The sequence below is a fragment of the Hypanus sabinus genome, chromosome 2 (assembly GCF_030144855.1).
Source record: "Hypanus sabinus isolate sHypSab1 chromosome 2, sHypSab1.hap1, whole genome shotgun sequence".
NCBI classification, from domain to species: domain Eukaryota; kingdom Metazoa; phylum Chordata; class Chondrichthyes; order Myliobatiformes; family Dasyatidae; genus Hypanus; species Hypanus sabinus.
Genome location: NC_082707.1, coordinates 116,361,917 through 116,367,916, shown reverse-complemented (window position 1 = coordinate 116,367,916; position 6,000 = coordinate 116,361,917).

Sequence of the window (6,000 nt, the reverse complement as noted above, 5' to 3'; positions counted from 1 at the left end):
GACCCAAGTTCCGGGTCCCTGTCCAGTCTCTGTCTCAGAGTCCTTGTCCAGGTTCCTAGTTCCCTGTTCCTAGTTCTTTGTTCAGGTCCCACTTTCCTACTCTGGTCCTAGCCCGTGCCCCGTCTCTTAGTCTTGTCCAGGGCCTGTGTCTTGTCCTGCGTCATTACTTCCCCACTTCTCTTGCTTTCTTGATACACCTAGTCCACTCCCTAGTACTTCAGTGTCTGTGTCTTGCATTTGGGTCCATTCCCAATGCCCACCTTATGACAATCTTTCCTAAAAACGATCTGCAGTAGTATCCCTGCTACCTCTTCCTTAGTCATTTTCATGTGTGTTGATACAATTCATCTAAAGTAGACGTGTTGTCCTTATGTCTAATTACCTTATTTAATGTGCATCCATTTAAAATTAAATATTCTCATTCAGTCCACTATCGTATCCATCTATATCCCTGAAGAATACTTCAGAAAACAAGGATTTATGGTTCTGCCATCTCCCAATTGTTACCTCTGTCTCGTGCTGACTGTCCATGATGGGCCTCACAACGTTTTGATTTTATTGCAAATAACATAGTGATCAAATGTTTCCCTCTTCCTTCCCAAGCTTTAGTTTAGTCTCAATAATATTATATTGTTAATATTTCCTGTTGTAGTACTTCCATTCGGCTTTCAGTTCCAGAACAACTGAGGTGGCTTCTTTCTTCAAAGAACGGCGTTTCCGATCTTCTACCATCAATGCTGCTCTCAACCGCATCTTTTCCATATCCCACATATCTGCCTTCAGACATCTTCCCAGGGCCATAACAGCGATAGGCTTCCCCCTGTATTCAAGTATCATCTCATGGGCCTCCCTATCCAGCACATCATTCTCCATAACTTCTGCCATTTACAACGAGATCCACATATCCCTCCTGACTAATCTTCCTCCTGGCACTTATCCCAGCAAACGGAACAAGTGCTACACCATCTCCTAGCTACTCCCTCACCATCACTCAGGCCCCAAACCATCCTTCTACGTGAGCCAACACTTCGCCTGTGAGTCTGTCTGGGTCATCCGGTGCTCCAGGTATGACCCCCTATGCATCCATGAGACTCCACGTAGATTGTGGTCAACTTCCTCAACCACCTTCATTTCCACAAAAAAAGGTGAAGTGGGTGTGTTCCAGTGGCCACCTATTTCAATAGGACTTTCCATTCCCATTCGGACATGTCGATCCATTGCTATCTCTTCTGCCACGACGAGGCCACGCTCACATTAGAGGAGCAACACCTCATATTCCATTCAGGTAGTCTTCAATCTGATGGCATGAACATTGATTTCTCTACCTTCCGGTAATTTCTCCCCTTCCTTTTCTCTCTCTTTTTTTTCATTCTCCATTCTGGATCTCCTCTTTTCCCTCTTCTTCTCACATGTTTATTACCACCCTCTCGTTCCCCTCCTCCTTCCCTTTCTCCCTGTACTTTCCTATCACATTGCTTCTTCTTCAGCCCTTTGCCTCTTCCACCTACCGTCTCCTAGCTTATTTCAAACCCCTCCTCACCCACGCTCCTTGCCTCTCACCTGGTTTGCTCTGAACTTACAGCACCTGCAGAATCCCTTGAGTTATGATTCTGGTAGGAATGAAGTTTTATCAGAAGCAGGGTTGAAGGAGCATTTGACTGTGAGGTTGAGAAACTGAGACAGTTGGACGGTGAACTCCGGAACCAATGAAGTGGATTCCTGAACTTTGAAACATATGTTTGGAAGCTACAGCATCATTGTATCCTTAGTTCTGCCAATCAAACTGTGAATTTCAGAAATTGCAACACCCTGCAACACCCTGTATACGCCTAATGAGACAAAATAATAAATAAGAAAATTCGGAAGTAATTCAAGCTTGTTCAGTAGGAACATTTACAGAGCATTTTGGATGAGGAGAGGTGATAGCAGTGTATCAAGTTGTTAGGACCAGGGCTGCATTTCTATTCTTGTGTGGCATATTCTCTGCACAACTGGTTAGTGTCTGGATTGATGTTCATCTCATGGTTGCCTGGTCGGGAAAGACTATAAATTCAGAATGGACTGGGTCCACAAGGAATTTAGAGCATGAGAATGGATTTTGTAAAACAAATGGCGTTAAAATGGATTAGATGCCTCAAATGGTATAAGTACAAGAAAATCTCTGTAGGGCACTGTTGAAGAAGACAGGTCCATTTAATACTAGTTTATGTGCCTTTCATCTCCATTGAGGGAGCAATATGGCACAATATGCTGAACAATGCAATTCTGTAGCTTGATATGTTTGTGTTTATTTAACATATGCAGATGTGGACATCAGTAAGATAAAAGGCATAGTGTTGTCTGCAAAAGGTTGATATAGTGCAGTCTCTCGTAGGTGATTATTCCTATGTAACACTCTGACAAAGGTTTCACTGCTGATGTAATGGTTGTTCTATATCAGCAGTGTTTGGGTTATGACTAGAGGTAATGGGGACTTTGGAATGTGAGTTGTTTTTGTCTTGTTGTGTGCCAGAGAGCGAGTTGTTCTAGCTCTTCTGTTTGGTGGAAGATGGAGAGAGAAGATGCCAGATCGGAGAGGTCGTATACAGCAGGACAGAGTGAACTTGGAATGGGGCTGGGAGTCGATGTCGCCCGGGGGAAATCGAAGGAGGACTACCGGACGGGAAACTGTGAGCTCCAACATGCACATTAGACTGTTTCATTAAAATCACCACGTTTTTCTGTTTTTCTTTACTAACCCTCGAGTCAAGTTAAGAATAAATTTCATATGGTGTATTGTCTGTTATTTTGTGGTACTGACTTGTAACAGAAGAACAGATCATGCGGCATCCACACAAACAAGAGGTTTTGCACCCTGGATTTCAAAGGTTTGGCAGGGCCAGAGACAGTCTTCACTAGACTAAGGCTGCCGGCTGAACCTGAGGGTTACAATTGTGGGGGCTCGACCGGGATTTATTTCGTTGGACGCTGTGTGGTTGTCCTGAGCATTGAACCAGTGGATTGTGTGGTTAAGTCTGTGCTGGTATAGATGCTGCTGGGGTGGAGCGATGGTGTTCATCCACGTGGGTTACTGGTAATCATGCGTGCGTGTTGAGTGAGGTAGGTTTTCATATGCCGGATGAATTGTTAATTCAACTTTTAAGTACTGTTAAAGCTGTAGGCAAAGCTATGATTGTGGGGCAAAGATTTGACAAAATGGCGGGCAGAGACTTTGTTTTAGTTTGGACTAGTGCTTACGTAATGACAGTGAGACTGCCTGATACTGTTGGGGCCGTAGGAGACAGGGGAGTGGGTATCTATCTGTGGATAGCCGGAGGTTCAGTGGGACACTGCAAAGGATGTAACAGGGCTCTGCCAGGGGACAGAGGGGTCTGAGTTGCAGGAGGGTGTGAGTGATAGACCGGGGCAGGCCTCGCCAGGTGGACTAAAAGTATCCACAGTAGTGTCAGAAAATGAAGAGGTAGAGGAGGGGCTTTGGACATCTCAGAGAATCAGGAGAGCACAGATAGGCTAGCCTAGGTAAAAATGGGGGAACAGAGTGTGGCCCCTACTGTTTTGGGGAGCTATGTCACTGCCTTTTCAACCTGGGTTGGACTTTGCGTGTTGTAGGAAGGGTTGGCAAATTATCTCAAAGTCATGAGGACATGACTAAATTTGGTGGGGGGAGAGTGTACGACCCTGGGAAAGCTTTCACTACTAATGTAATGGTTTCTCTGTAGCAGCAGTGTTTGGGTTATGACTAGAGATAGCAGAAGCTTTGGAATGTGCACTGTCCAATGAAAGGTGTGCTTTTTTCTTGTTGTGGACCTGCCAACGAGCTGTTCTAGGTCTTTTGATCGGCGAAATATGGAGAGAAAAGATGCTAGATCGGAGAGGTCGTAGACTGGACTTGGAATGAGGCCGGGAGTCGACGACGCTCGGGGAGTATCGAAGGAGAACTAACGGACGGGAAACCATGGGCTCCGACGTGTACAGTAGACTGTTTTATTAAAATGGGCCCTTTACTTTCTGTTTTTCTTAATTAACCCTTTAGTTAAATTAAGAATTATAAAGCGAAATCGTTTAATTGCGTATGGTGTACTGTCTGTTATTTCATGGCAGCATCCACACAAACAAGAGGTTTTGTACCTCAGATTTCACAAGTTTGCTGAAATCAGAGACTGTTCTCCCGAGACTAACGCCGCCGGCCGAAAACAACGATTCGTCAACATCTACACCGCATGCATGGTGAAAGCAATTCCACCTTTAACTGCAAGAGTACTTTGCAGACGTCCGAGTCTTCGCATTATGCCACATTATACCAGTGTTTGGGTGTCTCGGCCTGAATCTAGAGGCGTTTTGATTTGCTGAGCTGCAGAGAGGCTCAGTAGCTTGTTGAGCTGATCTCTCATTTTTAATCTAAGTGCATCTGAATCATGCAACACCGCGCCATTCACTTGATTCCGGTCCTATCTCTCGTTTTATTGGTGCTTTCTAATTGACTTAAAATAATTTACGTTATTTATATTTAATGCATATATTGATGTTCTAATTAGTAATTTTTTTAAAAAGTTAATGCATTTCCAAATTCTTATGTCTATGTAGCGTTTGAAATTAATGAAATGCCTTTTGATAATGTGACCACACTTTCTACTAAAGTCCCTCGCCACTGTTCACAGAGCTCCCGGTCTCGCGAGAAACTGTCTCCTGGTCTCCCGGTCACAGCGATATCGGCTGTGCATTGGGAGCCACGCAACTGCTAAATATTAATGCACTGCTACATGCTCTCGGGGACTTCTATGATTATGAAAGGGCAAGCGGGCTTTTATTTCTGAAATGCGACTTCCTGAATCCTGATTCCAACATTCAGATACAAGAAATCGACTCGAGATCATTACATAGAGCAAAAAGAAATATGCACGCAGAACTACTCGCAATTTATTCAGGAATTAAGATAGTCGTCCACTCAGATCAAATAAAATGATTTCTAAACGTTTGGTGCGTGCACTGTTGTGTAGTTTGAAACCAGTTGATGCTATCTTGGCTGAACCATAATTCTTTCTTAATGTTTTGGTTTGAGCAACTCTTCATGATCGGCATCATCTCTATACCCATTAAGAACAAGACTTCTGAAACTTTAATCTATTATTACAGGTACAAAAGTGCCAATGCCCCTCAATTCTTCCACGTAAGAGGAAATTCTTATAAGAGCATCCTAAAATGTCATTTTCCAATGACAACACTGTATGTAAAATCAATTCACATTCACGCATCTTGTCAAAAGATTCTTTAAAAGGCACAGTGCTGCCCTGACCTACAAGTTTAATTAAGTTAGCGATGTGCTAAACGAGGCTTCAGGAAACATCTTGAGCGGCACATGTTCAGTCTTTTACTTAGACGAAAGGGCAATCGCAAATTGTCTCCTACAATTAGATCGTTTATAATTAAAATCATTACATGAACCTAATAATTTCTAACCAGTAAGCAGACATCCCTGATCACTGTGACGTTCGGCCTGTGGTAGAATAACGTCAGAGACGTCACCGAGGTGCAAGGACATCATATACGGACGGAGTGGTCAATTCCACGAAACAATCATCATTAAGAACAGACTAGAAGATAAAATTTTTGATTGTTACTCATTTTTGAAATATTTTCCAGCAAAAAAAATAAATGTTTGGATGTGCAACTTGGATTAGTGTGGAAGCAGAAAACTTGAGGCAAACTGCAGTAAAGAGCAAAAACAATTGTCGTCGTTACCGTGAACGAGGAACGACAGTTGCCAGGGCAGCGAAGGTGAATCAGCAGTGATTATGGGTACACAATTTCAAAACTCAGTTAGATCTTATCTAAGATTTTTTAATGTTTTCCTGCTTTTTACAGCGACAGTAATACCCATACAGAGAGATGGAGTAACACGGCGAGAACAGTAACACGCAGGCTGAACATTTACATGCAAAACGTGCAGTCACGAATCCGAAGTGAAGACTGAAGATCAGGACATCGAACAAGTAATATAAA